Consider the following 16,737-nt stretch of genomic DNA (forward strand, 5'->3'; position numbering starts at 1 on the left):
GAACCTCTGAGGGGGAAGTAAGAGATCATTTTCATGAAAACTAGATTCCCCAAGCTTAGACTTTTCCATAGCATTAGCAATAATGGTGTTCAAAGAACTCGTACTAATAACATTACTATTAGCATGCAAATAAAGTTCCATAGGTTTTTTAATTTTCTCTTCGAACACTTCATGTCCTAGCTCAAGATAAATACTACTAAGCTCTCTAATTTTTTTTTGTTTTCCATTAAGCCTAACTAGCGAAAATAAAAACAAGAAAGAACAACATGGAAAGTGAGCATGGAATAACCTAAGCAACAGAAATAACATCTATAACAGAAACTATTTTTTTGTCTTTTTGATATAATGAAGCAAACAAAAGAAAATAAAATAAACTAAGAAAAACAATAACAAAGTAAAGAGATTGGAGATGAGAGACTTCCCTTGCAGAAATCCTCTTTCTCCCCGGCAACGGCTCCAGAAAATCTTGCTGTGCGCAGATTGCCGTGGGAGTTGGAAATCTCTGTGGTGTAACTTTTCTTCAGGTCCCCGACAACGGCACCAGAAAACCTTGATGGTGCTCCGGTGATGGCGCCAGGCAATCTTGTTGGCAGTTGTGGAAGCGGTTGGGAGACACCAAGAGGAAGGTGTGATGAGGACAATAGCAAGTTTTCGCTCAGTACGAAACCAAGGTTTAATCGACCAGTAGGAGAAAGCTGTGACTTCTGAAGGTGTTGCTAACTGACTAGTGGCAGGGCGCACTACCGCGTGAGCAACAACATGGAACCTGCACACAACACAACCAAAGTACTTTGCCCCAAGTTGCAGTGAGGTTGTCAATCTCACCGGTTTGCTGAACACAAAGGATTAGACGTATCGAGTGAAAGGAGATGTTTGCAGAAAGTAAACAGAACAAGATTGCAGTGGTTGAATTTATCAGTGTAAAGAAAATAGGAATGGGGTCCACAGTTCACTAGAGGTTTCTCTGCATAAAGATAAATAACAATTTGGGTCAATAAATTACAACTAGGCAAATGACAGAATATCGACCATACATGACAAGATGATTACTATGAGATTTGATATGGGCATTACAACATAATACATAGACCGTAATCCAAGCTGCGTCTATGACTAATAATCCACCTTCGAGGTTATTGTCCGAACCCCTTTCGGTATTAAGTTGCAAGAAACAGACTATCGCATTAAGCAATGTGTGTAAAGTAAACAATAGAATTACCCTCGGATAAAACATTGTTGTTTTCTCCCTAGTAGCAACAACACATCTACAATTTTAGAAGTTTAATGTCACTCTCCCAGAAAACTAGAGGCATGAACCTACTATCTAGCATAAATACCCCCTCTTGGAGTCACAAGTGTCCACTTGGCCAGAGTTTCTACTAGCAATGGAGAGCATGCAAGAACACAAATAACATATGTCATGAATATATAATCAATCTCAACATAGTATACAATATTCATCGAATCCCAACAAACACAACATATATGATTACATAAAGAAGATCTTGATCATGTAGGGCAGCTCACAAGATCTATACATGAAGCACAAAGTGGAGAAGACAACCATCTAGCTACTGCTATGGACCCATAGTCCAGGGATGAACTATTCACGCATCACTTTGTAGGCGGGCATGACGATGTAGATGCCTCCGGCGATGATTTCCCCCTCCGAAAGGGTGACAGGAAGAGCTTCAACCCCCCCCGAGATGGGTTCAACGATGGCACCGTGACAGAACTTTTCGTGGATGGAGGCTCGGGTATCCATAGTTTTCCCGAGAAGATGCATAAATAGGCAGAGGATTTAGGTCGGTGGGGTGCCTGGTGGCCCCACACCTACCCTAGGCGCGGGCCAGGTCCAGGCCGTGCCTAGGGGTGGTTTAGGCACCCTGCTGCACCTCTTCGACCCCCCTTCGGACTTCGTCTTCGTTACGGTAAAATATTGACTTCAGCTTTTGTTTCGTCCAATTCTGAGAATATTTCTTGTACAACTTTTCTGAAATACAAAAACAATAGAAAATAGGAAACTGGCACTGTGGCATCTTGTTAATAGGTTAGTGCCGTAAATCATGTAAAAGTGCAACGAAGTGTAAGCAAAACATATATGAATTGGTGTAAAACAAGCATGGAGCATCAAAAATTATAGATACGTTTGAGACGTATCACTGAACACTAATCATCAATCTTATCTGACTTTGTACATATTGTTGTGCCGACGATGTAGGGAATAGCAATTTGCCTCCTTGATCATGATGCCACCATCACGAGCTGATTTATCTGGAAAAAAGTTGAACCAAATTAGTACCAAAAAAAGTGTGTTGTTGTAAAATACACCCAAGTTACTTACCATTTACCAGTATCTTGCATGACCAAGGGATGTGAAAAGAACTGAATAACCTAAGTAGTGTTGTCATTCTATAGATGTCAGGTTTGGATCTTTCAGCAGCCAACTCAATTGCTTTCAGCAACCAACTTAGGCATAATTTTGAAAACAACTCAATAACTTCTAGAAACCAACTTAGGCATAACTATCAAAACAACTCAATTAATTCTAGAAGCCAACTTAAGCATGGTATCAAAACAACTCAATTAATTTAGTAGCCCGCTTAAGCATAATTATGGAAACAAGTTCATTAATTTCAGAAGCCAACTTAAGCATGGTATCAAAATAACTCAAGTACTTTAGAAGCCCGCTTAAGGATAATTATCAAAATAACTCAATTAATTTAAGAAGCCAACTTAAATCATGGCATCAAATCAACTCAATTACTTTTATAAAAAAGACTCAATTACTTTCAGAAGCAAACTTGGACATAATTTTCAAAACAACTCAATTACTTTAAGAAGCCAACTTAGGAATAATTACAAAACAACTCAATTACTTTCAAAAGCCAACTTAAGCATGAATGAATGAAGTTACTTTCATGTTGCTTGCATTACTAGGGTTGCAGGAAAAATAAATCCCTAATGGTAATGATTATTTCTGATGTTGGAAATGTGTGATCTAGATCTGAACGCACCCTATCGATGAGGAAAATGAAGCTAATGTCAATGACACAGAGCCACTAGTTCCCACACAACATGTGGCAGAGATGGTTCATGAATCTCCATACGCAGACATTGGCTACCAAGATGGGCCTGGTGGTGGTTTGGACAAACAGTGTACTAGGGGGCGGAATTAAAACATCACAACCATCCCATGAGACATAAACCATCTGTTAGAAATAAACCGATTTAGAGTGCAACATGTAAACAATATGTGCGAGTTGAGTATGTTGTCAACCTAAATTAAACAAGAATATAGTGATGTAGAACACATCCCTACAAAAAACATTGTAACTAACTTGCTTCCATGGGTTTTAAAACAACAACTAAAGTAGACACCATAAACCTCTACGGCTCAACATTATCTCTGCCACAACTTAGGCTAGAGTGAAAACAACTTAGGCTAGAGTAAGCACATCTAGATAAAAATCATGTACACAACTTGGTTGAAGGGATTCAAAAAAAACTAGTGATTGAGATGAAGTGAAGTGAAGTGGAGTAGCTTGTGAGAGCAAGTGTGCAGGCAAATTGATAATTCATTTGTGTGGTTGTCATAATTAGTGAAGCACACAAATAGTCTTTTTGGTGTTTCTTCTAGGGAGGAGCCATAGATAGGTGTAGACATATACATGTGCAAGTACACCCCTAGTGATTGATCCTAAGGCCATCGGAATGTGAAAGCAAAGGAATTATTAAGACATTCATCTAAGAATGTCCAACCAATGTTGTAAGTTTAAAGGTCCCCATAATTGATCCCGTTGTTAACATGCATCTAAGAATCAGGACAAGGTTTCTGTCGCCCTATCTCTCATCTTGTCAACATGCAACGGTCATAACCTTATGCATCCCCTTGACATATGTGTGCACTCATATATAAATACATAAGACCATCATAGAAGATAACAAATCCTTGTATGCAACCAACAACAAACTATATAACAATTGCCATGAATAATTCACTACTCAAACATAAACATAGAGATACAATAGATCATGGGAAAACAATGTATTGCATCATACATCATGTTTGCCAAGAGACTACAGAGGGGGTGATGAGGAGTTGTTGTATATGTTGATGAAGATGGTGTTGGATGCCTTCGTCGGAGGGGGGTGGAGTCCATCGGAGGTGATTCCAGCAACGTTTCCCCCCTCCGATCTCCGCCGTCAGTGGCCTGCTGACTCTCTGTTTCTGTGTTTTTGATCTATGCCACCGTAGCTGCGACGAAACCTCTCGGGGTCGTATATATAGTATTTTTTAGGGCAAACAAGTCGGTTCACAAAAAGATGAGGCGAAACACTCGATGCTCACCACATGGACGTCGTTGAGGGCCACATGCAGCTCAGTGAACGACAACATCGAAAGCGGCGGTCGGCGGGACTCGTGCACCTCGTCTCCTTGCACGACCGCCTCTGTCGACGGTGCTTCCTCCGTTGGCGCAACGGGCTCGTCATGACGAGCGGGGTCTCTCGCCGCCTTTGTCCGCCGCTCCTTCAGTTGTGTCATTGGAGAGCCACCTTCACCGGCGGTGCCAGGCTCCTTCTCCAGCTCCGGGGGCGCGACTGGGCGCTCACCCTCCGCACCCCTTCCGACCATGGACTCGGCGTCCACCTTCGTGGCCGCGGCCCCAGTCGCACCCGCCAAGGCCTCGTCCCCGGCAGCTCGCCCTGTTAAGCTGGCGGCCGCGCCAGTGGGTTTCTTCGCAGGCGTGGTTTGCCCGCGCAACGATGCCATGCCCGTGGGGTTGGCCGCCACCTTCTTCGTCTCGGCGGCCTTCTTCGCCTCGGCCGCCCTCGTGGCCGCTGCTCCGCGCTCCGGGGCAACCTTCTTCAGGACCTTCTGCCTGGCCCTACAAGGAACCACTATAAGCTCTCCGGAAATTCAACAGACAACGAATGGGCGAAACAAAATAGGAAACACTTATTTCACTGTCGGGAGCGTCTTCACGCCGGGGCCAACCCGCGCTCCTGCATCGAGTGCGGCCTGGAGGGGCCGCCGAAGCTCCGTTGCGCCCTCCAGGACGATCCGGCGCAATCGCTTAGCTCACGGCGCCTCGGTCTCCTGGGCGGGACCCTTCCCTTCCAGAGGCGAGGTCGTCTCGTCCTCCTCCTCCTATGGTGCGCCTTCCACTGGAGGGCTTTGCGATGAGGAAGTCGCTCCCCTCTCCGAGCCTCGGGGGATCCGAACGTAGTCCCGCACCTCGGAGTCCGATTCCGTGCGGTCCCCGTCGTCCTCGACCTTGTCTTCGTCGGCCTCCTTGCCCTCGATCATCTCCGGGGGTTCCTTCCCGGCGAGTAGCGGAAGGTGGTTGGCGATCTTCTGCCACCTCTGTGTCATAACCAAAGGAACGCGTCAGAAGCCTCGCCGACCCCGTTCACCCGATTCAAAGACAAGAGAAATCAGTTGATACCTAGGGAGCCGGCTTGTCCTCGGAGAAGGGTTGCAACCCGACATCGAAGGAGGTGAAGGTGGCCGTGGTGATCTTGGCGAGTGCCTTTCGGTACTCGTGCTCGCCCGACTCGACAGCGGTGGAGCGAGTGTAGTCGTTCTGCCCCTTGTACTCCCACATGTAGTGCCCCCGGCACCGCAGTGGGATCAGGCGTCGAGCGAGCCAGCAATTGTACATATTGGTGGCCGTCAATCCTGCGTCTTTCAGCGCTTGGGTCGATGTCTGCATCGTCTTCAGCACCTCTTCCTGGTCGCGCGGCAGCGACCGCACATTGAGGCGCCGGGGGACACTCGGCTCGGATGAATATTGGGGGATATGGACTTCCCCCGGCCAGGTGTGCTCCTGGGTGTAAAACCAGAACTTGCGCCTTCTTCGGGAGCGCCATGTCGATGAAGTTCTCCCCGGACTTCACCTGGAATGTGATCCCGCCATTAGGGATGAGCGATTGGTCGCTCTTGCTCACCCGGGTCGCCCGCCGATGGAAGATTGTCACCCACAACGGGAAGTAGGACGGGCAGCCCAGGTAGCACTCGCACAGCGCCACGAACAAGGCGATCTGCTGGACGCTGTGCGGCCCGAGGTCGGAGATCTTGATGTCGTAGAACGCCAGGAGTTGGCGCAGGAAGTCGGAAGTGGGGAGTGCGAAGCTACGATCGAGGAAGCTCGTGAAGATCACGAACTCCCCCGTCCTTGGCCACGGGTCCGTCTCGTTCTCCGCCGGAACCCTCCACCTCTCGTGCCGGTACTCGGGGATGATTCCTGCAGAGATGTATGGGAGAAGGGACTCGCGAGTGACCTTGTACTTGCCCCATCCCTTGGCCACCATTCACGCTCTCTGAGCTCGAATGCGGAGAGAGGCAGAGGAAGATGAAGGAGATAAGAAGGGGGAAATGCGGTAGAGTGAAGAGCCCTAACCCCTGGAACTACCTTATATACCTCCGCACTCGCTCAACTTAAGGAACGGAATCCGCCGTTCAATGCTGTTCCAAAATCGCCGCCCGAAGATCGATGGCCGAGATTTGCTCCGGACTAAGTTGGGCGGCCGTTAACTAGCCGTTAGCAGTCTTGTCAAGTCCCAACGGTCAAACGCGCAGTAACGGCTGCCGCCTCGGTCAACATGGAGCTAGCCGTTGGAACCTCCACGTGTCTTTCCTGGGTGGAAAACACCGACTGGCCCACGACGACTGGCCCTCGCCGACTGTCTAACGCCGACTGGCCAACACTAACTGGCCCATGACGACTGAAGACTGGGACCCTAGACCTCACCTTATTTTTTCAGGAGCCCGACAATGATTCGCTTCGATCTATCGCCAGACCTCTTCAAGTTCTGCCTCAAGCCCTCGCTTCTTCACCGCCGCACTCGGGGACTACTGATGGGGATATGCCTTAGGGGGTGTATCACCAGTCTCACTCGCCATGGAGTAAAGGTACCAAGGAGGCTTCGAGTCGCCTGGACGACTAGGTGCCTAGGCCCTTGATGCGCGTAGTTAACACGTCCGTTGGGAACCCCAAGAGGAAGGTGTGATGAGCACAGCAGCAAGTTTTCCCTCAGTAAGAAACCAAGGTTTATCGAACCAGTAGGAGCCAAGAAGCACGTTGAAGGTTGTTGGTGGCGGAGTGTAGTGCGGCGCAACACCAGGGGTTCCGGCGCCAACGTGGAACCTGCACAACACAATCACAGAACTTTGCCCCAACGTAACAGCGAGGTTGTCAATCTCACCGGCTTGCTGTAAACAAAGGATTAGATGTATAGTATGGATGATGATGGTTGTTTGCGAAGAACAATAAAGAACAATTGCAGTAGATTGTATTTCAGATGTAAAGAATAGGACCGGGGTCCACAGATCACTAGCGGTGTCTCTCCCATAAGATAGCAGATGTTGGGTGAACAAATTCAGTTGGGCAATTGACAAATAAAGAAGGCATAACAATTCACATACATATATCATGATGAGTACTATGAGATTTAATCAGGGCATTACGACAAAGTACATAGACCGCTATCCAGCATGCATCTATGCCTAAAAAGTCCACCTTCAGGTTATCATCCGAACCCCCTCCAGTATTAAGTTGTAAACAACGAGACAATTGCATTAAGTATGGTGCGTAATGTAATCAACACAAATATCCTTAGACAAAGCATCGATGTTTTATCCCTAGTGGCAACAGCACATCCACAACCTTAGAACTTACTGTCACTGTCCCAGATTTAATGGAGGCATGAACCCACTATCGAGCATAAATACCCCTTCTTGGAGTCACAAGTATCAACTTGGCTAGAGCCTCTACTAGCAACGGAGAGCATGCAAGAACATAAATAACATATATGATAGATTGATAATCAACTTGACATAGTATTCAATATTCATCGGATCCCAACAAACACAACATGAAGGATTACAAATAGATGATCTTGATCATGATAGGCAGCTCACAAGATCTAACATGATAGCACAATGGGAAGAAGACGACCATCTAGCTACTCGCTATGGACCCATAGTCCAGGGGTGAACTACTCACACATCGATCCGGAGGCGATCATGGCGATGAAGAGACCTCCGGGAGATGATTCCCTCTCCGGCAGGAGTGCCTGGAGGCGATCTCTCGAATCCCCCGAGATGGGATTGGCGGCGGCCGCGTCTCTAGAAGGTTTTCCGTATCGTGGCTCTCGGTACTGGGGGTTTCACGACGAAGACTATATGTAGGCGGAAGGGCAGGTCAGGGGGCCCCACGAGGGGCCCACACGCTAGGGCCGCGCGGCCAGCACCTGGGCCGCGCCGCCCTAGTGTCTGGCCACCTCGTGGCCCCACTTCGTAAGTCCTCCGGTCTTCTGGAAGCTTCGTGGAAAAATAGGCCCATGGGCGTTGATTTCGTCCAATTCCGAGAATATTTCCCTACTAGGATTTCTGAAACCAAAAACAGCAAAAAACAGCAACTGGCTCTTCGGCATCTCGTCAATAGGTTAGTGCCGGAAAATGCATAATAATGACATATAATGTGTATAAAACATGTGAGTATCATCATAAAAGTAGCATGGAACATAAGAAATTATAGATACGTTTGGGACGTATCAAGCATCCCCAAGCTTAGTTCCTACTCGCCCTCGAGTAGGTAAACGATAACAAAGATAATTTCTGAAGTGACATGCTATCATAATCTTGATCATACTATTGTAAGCATATGAGATGAATGCGATTCGAAGCAATGATGAAGATAATGAGTAAACTAATGAATCATATAACAAAGACTTTTCATGAATAATACTTTCAAGACAAGCATCAATAAGACTTGCATAAGAGTTACTCATAAAGCAATAAATTCGAAGTAAAAGCATTGAAGCAACACAAAGGAAGATAAAGTTTCAGCGGTTGCTTTCAACTTCAACATGTATATCTCATGGATAATTGTCAATACAAAGCAATATAACAAGTGCAATAAGTAAACATGTAAGAATCAATGCACACGAGTTGATACAAGTGTTTTCTTACGGGATAGAAAGAATAGGCAAACTGACTCAACAATAAAGTAGAAGATAGGCCCTTCGCAGAGGGAAGCATTGATTACTATATTTGTGTTAGAGCTTTTCATTTTGAAAACAAGAAACAATTTTGTCAACGGTAGTAATAAAGCATATGTGTTATGTATAAGATATCCTATAAGTTGCAAGCCTCATGCATAGTATACTAATAGTGCTCGCACCTTGTCCTAATTAGCTTGGATTAACACTGATTATCATTGCATAGCATATGTTTCAACCAAGTGTCACAAATGGGTACCTCTATGCCGCCTGTACAAAGGTCTAAGGAGAAAGCTCGCATTGGATTTCTCGCTTTTGATTATTCTCAACTTAGACATCCATATCGGGACAACATAGACAACGAGATAATGGACTCCTCTTTAATGCATAAGCATTCAACAACGGTTATTATTCTCATATGAGATTGAGGATTAGCTGTCCACACTCTGAAACTTCAACCATGAATCATGGCTTTAGTTAGCGGCCCAATGTTCTTCTCTAACGGTATGCATACTCAAACCATTTGATTGTGAGAACCGCCCTTACTTCGGACAAGACGAACATGCATAGCAACTCACATGATATTCAACAAAGGTAAAAGAGTTGATGGTGTCCCCCAGAAAACATGGTTACCGCTCAACAAGCAACTTATTAAGAAATAAGACACATAAGTACAAATTCTTCACCACGATAGTTTTTAAGCTATTTTATCCCATGAGCTATATATTGCAAAGGTAAAGAATAGAAATTTTAAAGGTAGCACTCAAGTAATTTACTTTGGAATGGCGGAGAAATACCATGTGGTAGGTAGGTATGGTGGACACAAATGGCATGGTTATTGGCTCAAGGATTTGGATGTACGAGAAGAATTCCCTCTCAATACAAGGCTAGGCTAGCAAGGTTGTTTGAAGAAAACTCAAGTATAAAAGGTGCAGCAAAGCTCACATATGAACATATTGTAGCTATTATAAGACTTTACACTGTCTCCTTGTTGTTCAAACACCTCAACCGAGAAAATATCTAGACTCTAGAGATCAATCATGCAAACCAAATTTTAACAAGCTCTATGTAGTTATTCATTAATGAGTACAAGGTACATGATGCAAGAGCTTAAACAAGATCTATATGAGCACAACAATTGCCAAGTATCACATTATTCAAGATATTAAACCATTTACCACATGCGGCATTTTCCGTTTCCAACCATATAACAATGAATGAAGTAGTTCAAATTTCACAATGAACATTAAAGATAAAGCTAAGAACATACGTGTTCATACGAAACAGCGGAGCGTGTCTCTCTCCCAAACAAAGAATGCTAGGATCCGATTTATTCAAACAAAAACAAACAGACGCTCCAAGTAAAGCACATGAGATGTGACGGAATAAAAATATAGTTTCACTAGAGGTGACCTGATAAGTTGTCGATGAAGAAGGGATGCCTTGGGCATCCCCAAGCTTAGATGCTTGAGTCTTCTTAAAATATGCAGGGATGAACCAAGGGGGCATCCCCAAGCTTAGACTTTTCACTCTTCTTGATCATATTGTATCATCCTCCTCTCTTGACCCTTGAAAACTTCCTCCACACCAAACTCAAAACAATCTCATTAGAGGGTCAGTGCATAATTCATATATTCAGAGGTGACATAATCATTCTTAACACTTCGGACATTTCACAAAGCTACTGAAAGTTAATGGAACAAAGAAATCCATCAAACATAGCAAAACGAGGCAACGCGAAATAAAAGGCAGAATTTGTCAAAACGGAACAGTTCGTAAAGACGAATTTTAAAGTGGCACCCAGACTTGCTCGGATGAAAATGCCAAATTTAATGAAAGTTGCGTACATATCCGAGGATCACGCACGTAAATTGGCAGATTTTTTTGATTTTCTCTACGGGACTACTTGCCCAAATTCGTGACGGCAAGAAATGCTGTTCCTGCGCGGTAATCCAAATCTAGTATTGGCTTTACTATCAAAGACTTTACTTGGCACAACAATGCAATAAAATAAAGATAAGGAGAGGTTGCTACAGTAGTAAACAACTTCCAAGACTCAAATATAAAATAAGGTGTAGAAGTAAAATAATGGGTTGTCTCCCATAAGCGCTTTTCTTTAACGCCTTTCTGCTAGGCGCAGAAAGTGTGCATCAAGTATTGTCGAGAGGTGAAGCATTAACATAGGTGCTGAGAGTTTTCTCAACTATGCATTTTATCTTATCTATGTGAGTTTCAGAGGCTCCCTTTTCATTATTCTTAGGTTTGCTATCCTCGTCAAACAAATTTTCAGGTACAAGCCAACCATAGTTATTTTCTAGAGCGTCGCTCATTCCTAGGAGCTTACAAGGTATTGTTGTCTTAATCTCCCCACCATCATTAATATTATTAGTGTACCTTACTCTCTCCATGTCCATCTTTTCAAGGATACTAACAAAATTGGTATAAGAGCCAAGCATCTTATATTTTATAAAGACCTTTCTAGCCTCTCTTGCTACTCCACCAAATTCTTTAAGAAGGGTTTCTAAAATAAAATCTTTCTTTTCCCCTTCCTCCATATCACCGAGTGTGAGAAACATGTGTTGGATTATAGGATTAAGATTAACAAATTTAGTTTCCAACATGTGTACTAAAGAAGCAACATCAATTTCATAAGTAGGAGCAAGTTCTACCAAGTGTCTATCTTCAAAATCTTCAGTGGTACTAACATGAGTGAAAAAATCTTCTATATTATCTCTCCCAATTATAGACCCACATCCTACCGGTATGTCTTTTAGAGTAAACTTAGGAGGAAACATGATAAAACAAACTAAAGGTAAATAAAGTAAATGCAAGTAACTAATTTTTGTGTGTTTTTGATATAGAGAACAAGACAGTAAATAAAGTAAAACTAGCAACTAATTTTTTTGTGTTTTGATATAATGCGAGCAAACAAAGCGAGTAAATAAAATAAAGTAAAGCAAGACAAAAACAAAGTAAAGAGATTGGAAGTGGAGACTCCCCTTGCAGGCGTGTCTTGATCTCCCGAGCAACGGCGCCGAGAAAGCTTGATTCTTGGCGTGCAGTTGACATGGGAGTTAGAAATCTTTGTGGAGTAACTTTTCTTCAGGTCCCCGGCAACGGCACCAGAAAACAGTCTTGATGCGCGTAGTTAACACGTCCGTTGGGAACCCCAAGAGGAAGGTGTGATGAGCACAACAGCAAGTTTTCCCTCAGTAAGAAACCAAGGTTTATCGAACCGAGTAGGAGCCAAGAAGCACGTTGAAGGTTGTTGGTGGCGGAGTGTAGTGCGGCGCAACACCGGGGATTCGGCGCCAACGTGGAACTCGCACAACACAATCACGAGAACTTTGCCCCAACGTAACAACGAGGTTGTCAATCTCACCGAGCTTGTCTGTAAACAAAGGATTAGATGTATAGTGTGGATGATGATGGTTTTTTGCGAAGAACAGTAAAGAACAATTGCAGTAGATTGTATTTCAGATGTAAAGAATAGGACCGGGGTCCACAGATCACTAGCGGTGTCTCTCCCATAAGATAGCAGATGTTGGGTGAACAAATTCAGTTGGGCAATTGACAAATAAAGAAGGCATAACAATGCACATACATATATCATGATGAGTACTATGAGATTTAATCAGGGCATTACGACAAAGTACATAGACCGCTATCCAGCATGCATCTATGCCTAAAAAGTCCACCTTCAGGTTATCATCCGAACCCCCTCCGGTATTAAGTTGTAAACAACGAGACAATTGCATTAAGTATGGTGCGTAATGTAATCAACACAAATATCCTTAGACAAAACATCGATGTTTTATCCCTAGTGGCAACAAGACATCCACAACCTTAGAACTTTACGTCACTTGTCCCAGATTTAATGGAGGCATGAACCCACTATCGAGCATAAATACCCCTTCTTGGAGTCACAAGTATCAACTTGGCCAGAGCCTCTACTAGCAACGGACAGCATGCAAGAACATAAACAACACATATATGATAGATTGATAATCAACTTGACATAGTATTCAATATTCATCGGATCCCAACAAACACAACATGAAGGATTACAAATAGATGATCTTGATCATGATAGGCAGCTCACAAGATCTAACATGATAGCACAATGGGGAGAAGACGACCATCTAGCTCACTGCTATGGACCCATAGTCCAGGGGTGAACTACTCACACATCGATCCGGAGGCGATCATGGCGATGAAGAGACCTCCGGGAGATGATTCCCCTCTCCGGCAGGGTGCCGGAGGCGATCTCCTGAATCCCCCGAGATGGGATTGGCGGCGGCGGCGTCTCTAGAAGGTTTTCCGTATCGTGGCTCTCGTTACTGGGGGTTTCACGACGAAGACTATATGTAGGCGGAAGGGCAGGTCATGGGGCCACACGAGGGGCCCACACGCTAGGGCCACGCGGCCAGCACCTGGGTCGCGCCGCCCTAGTGTCTGGCCACCTCGTGGCCCCACTTCGTAAGTCCTCCGGTCTTCTGGAAGCTTCGTGGAAAAATAGGCCCCTGGGCGTTGATTTCGTCCAATTCCGAGAATATTTCCTTACTAGGATTTCGAAACCAAAAACGAGCAGAAAACGAGCAACTGGCTCTTCGGCATCTCGTCAATAGGTTAGTGCCGGAAAATGCATAATAATGACATATAATGTGTATAAACATGTGAGTATCATCATAAAAGTAGCATGGAACATAAGAAATTATAGATACGTTTGGGACGTATCAGCCACCAGTGCGACTCGACCCAAAACTTCCAAGCCCCGTAGCGACTGGGCTAAAACCCTTCGATGGGCCGACTGGACACTAGGCCCATGCGACTAGAGGAGGAGATTACTTGCAAGAGGAGTGACGAATCCCGGATTAGTAGCAACTGATATGATTCAGACTTATCCTCACGTAACCCTAGATCGGGGGTGCCTATATAAACCCCCGAGCTAGACCCTAGAAGGACACATTACCTCAGATCAATTCTCCCCTCATTGCTCTTGGCGTAGCCGCCGACTAAGCCCCATTGTAATTCTCCACCGAGTAATAGATCTAGTAGGACGTAGGCCTTTTACTCTCCAGAAGGGGCTGAACACAGGTAAACCCTTGCGTCTTGTGCACCTCGCTCCGCAGATGGCCGTGTCTCCTTTCCCCCGCTTCAATGAAGTACTTGCACCATGTAGCACCTGTCGTGGTCATATCCACGACACCTCTAAAGAGGGGGGAAGTAAAAAAGATCATTTTCATGAAAACTAGATTCCCCAAGCTTAGACTTTTCCATAGCATTAGCAATAATGGTGTTCAAAGAACTCGTACTAATAACATTACTATTAGCATGCAAATAAAGTTCCATAGGTTTTTTAATTTTCTCTTCGAACACTTCATGTCCTAGCTCAAGATAAATACTACTAAGCTCTCTAAATTTTTTTGTTTTCCATTAAGCCTAACTAGTGAAAATAAAAACAAGAAATAACAACATGGAAAGTGAGCATGGAATAAACTAAGCAATGGAAATAACATCTATACTAGAAACTAATTTTTTTGTCTTTTTGATATAATGAAGCAAACAAAATAAAATAAAATAAACTAAGAAAAACAATAACAAAGTAAAGAGATTGGAGATGAAAGACTTCCCTTGCAGAAATCCTCTTTCTCCCCGGCAACGGCTCCAGAAAATCTTGCTGTGCGCAGATTGTCGTGGGAGTTGGAAATCTCTGTGGTGTAACTTTTCTTCAGGTCTCCGACAATGGCACCAGAAAACCTTGATGGTGCTCCGGTGATGGCGCCAGGCAATCTTGTTGGCAGTTGTGGAAGCGGTTGGGAGACACCAAGAGGAAGGTGTGATGAGGACAATAGCAAGTTTTCGCTCAGTACGAAACCAAGGTTTAATCGACCAGTAGGAGAAAGGCGTGACTTCTGAAGGTGTTGATAACTGACTAGTGGCAGGGCGCACTACCGCGTCAGCAACAACATGGAACCTGCACACAACACAACCAAAGTACTTTGCCCCAAGTTGCAGTGAGGTTGTCAATCTCACCGGTTTGCTTGAACACAAAGGATTAGACGTATCGAGTGAAAGGAGATGTTTGCGAAAAGTAAACGGAACAAGATTGCGAGTGGTTGAATTTATCAGTGTAAAGAAAATAGGATTGGGGTCCACAATTCACTAGAGGTTTCTCTGCATAAAGATAAATAACAATTTGGGTCAATAAATTACAACTAGGCAAATGACGAATATCGACCATACATGACAAGATGATTACTATGAGATTTGATATGGGCATTACAACATAATACATAGACCGTAATCCAAGCTGCGTCTATGACTAATAATCCACCTTCAGAGTTATTGTCCGAACCCCTTTCAGGTATTAAGTTGCAAGAAACAGGACTATCGCATTAAGCAATGTGTGTAAAGTAAACAATAGAATTACCCTCGGATAAAACATTGTTGTTTTCTCCCTAGTAGCAACAACACATCTACAATTTTAGAAGTTTAATGTCACTCTCCCGGAAAACTAGAGGCATGAACCTACTATCTAGCATAAATACCCCCTCTTGGAGTCACAAGTGTCACTTGGCCGGAGTTTCTACTAGCAATGGAGAGCATGCAAGAACACAAATAACATATGTCATGAATATATAATCAATCTCAGCATAGTATACAATATTCATCGAATCCCAACAAACACAACATATATGATTACATAAAGATGATCTTGATCATGTAGGGCAGCTCACAAGATCTATACATGAAGCAGAAAGTGGAGAAGACAACCATCTAGCTACTGCTATGGACCCATAGTCCAGGGATGAACTATTCACGCATCACTTTGTAGGCGGGCATGACGATGTAGATGCCTCCGGCTGATGATTTCCCCCTCCGAAAGGGTGTCGGGATGAGCTTCGAACCCCCCGAGATGGGTTCAATGATGGCGCCGTGACAGAACTTTTCGTGGATGGAGGCTTGATGTCTATGTTCCTCCTCCTTTCTCGTAGACGGTGTTGGGCCTCCAAGAGCGAGAGGTTTGTAGAACAGCAGACAAGTTTTCCCTTAAGTGGATCACCCAAGGTTTATCGAACTCGAGGAGGAAGAGGTCAAAGATATCCCTCTCATGCAACCCCGCAACCACAAAGCAAGAAGTCTCTTGTGTCCCCAACACACCTAATAGGTGCACTAGTTCGGCGAAGAGATAGTGAAATACGGGTGGTATGAATATATATGAGCAGTAGTAACGGTGCCGGAAAATAGCTTGTCGGCGTGTAGTTGATGGTGGTAGTATTGCAGCAATGAGTAACGCAAGAAAACGATGAACAAGCAGCGATAGCAGATATTTAGGAACAAGGCCTAGGGATTACACTTTCACTAGTGGACACTCTCAACATTGATCACATAACGTAATAGATAAATGCATACTCTACGCTTTTGTTGGATGATGAACACATTGCAGTAGGATTACACGAACCCTCAATGCCTGAGTTAACAAGCTCCACAATAATGCTCATATTTTAGTAACCTTTAGTGTAAGATAGATCGAAAGACTAAACCAAGTACTAGCATAGCATGCACACCGTCACCTTCATGCATATGTAGGAGGAATAGATCACATCAATATTATCATAGCAATAGTTAACTTTGCAATCTACAAGAGATCATGATCATAGCATAAACCAAGTACTAACAACGTGTGCATGCACTCGTCACCAGCAATAACCGGAACGTGCTGCCACT

Source organism: Lolium rigidum, chromosome 2 (assembly GCF_022539505.1).
Source record: "Lolium rigidum isolate FL_2022 chromosome 2, APGP_CSIRO_Lrig_0.1, whole genome shotgun sequence".
Taxonomy (NCBI): Eukaryota; Viridiplantae; Streptophyta; class Magnoliopsida; order Poales; family Poaceae; genus Lolium; species Lolium rigidum.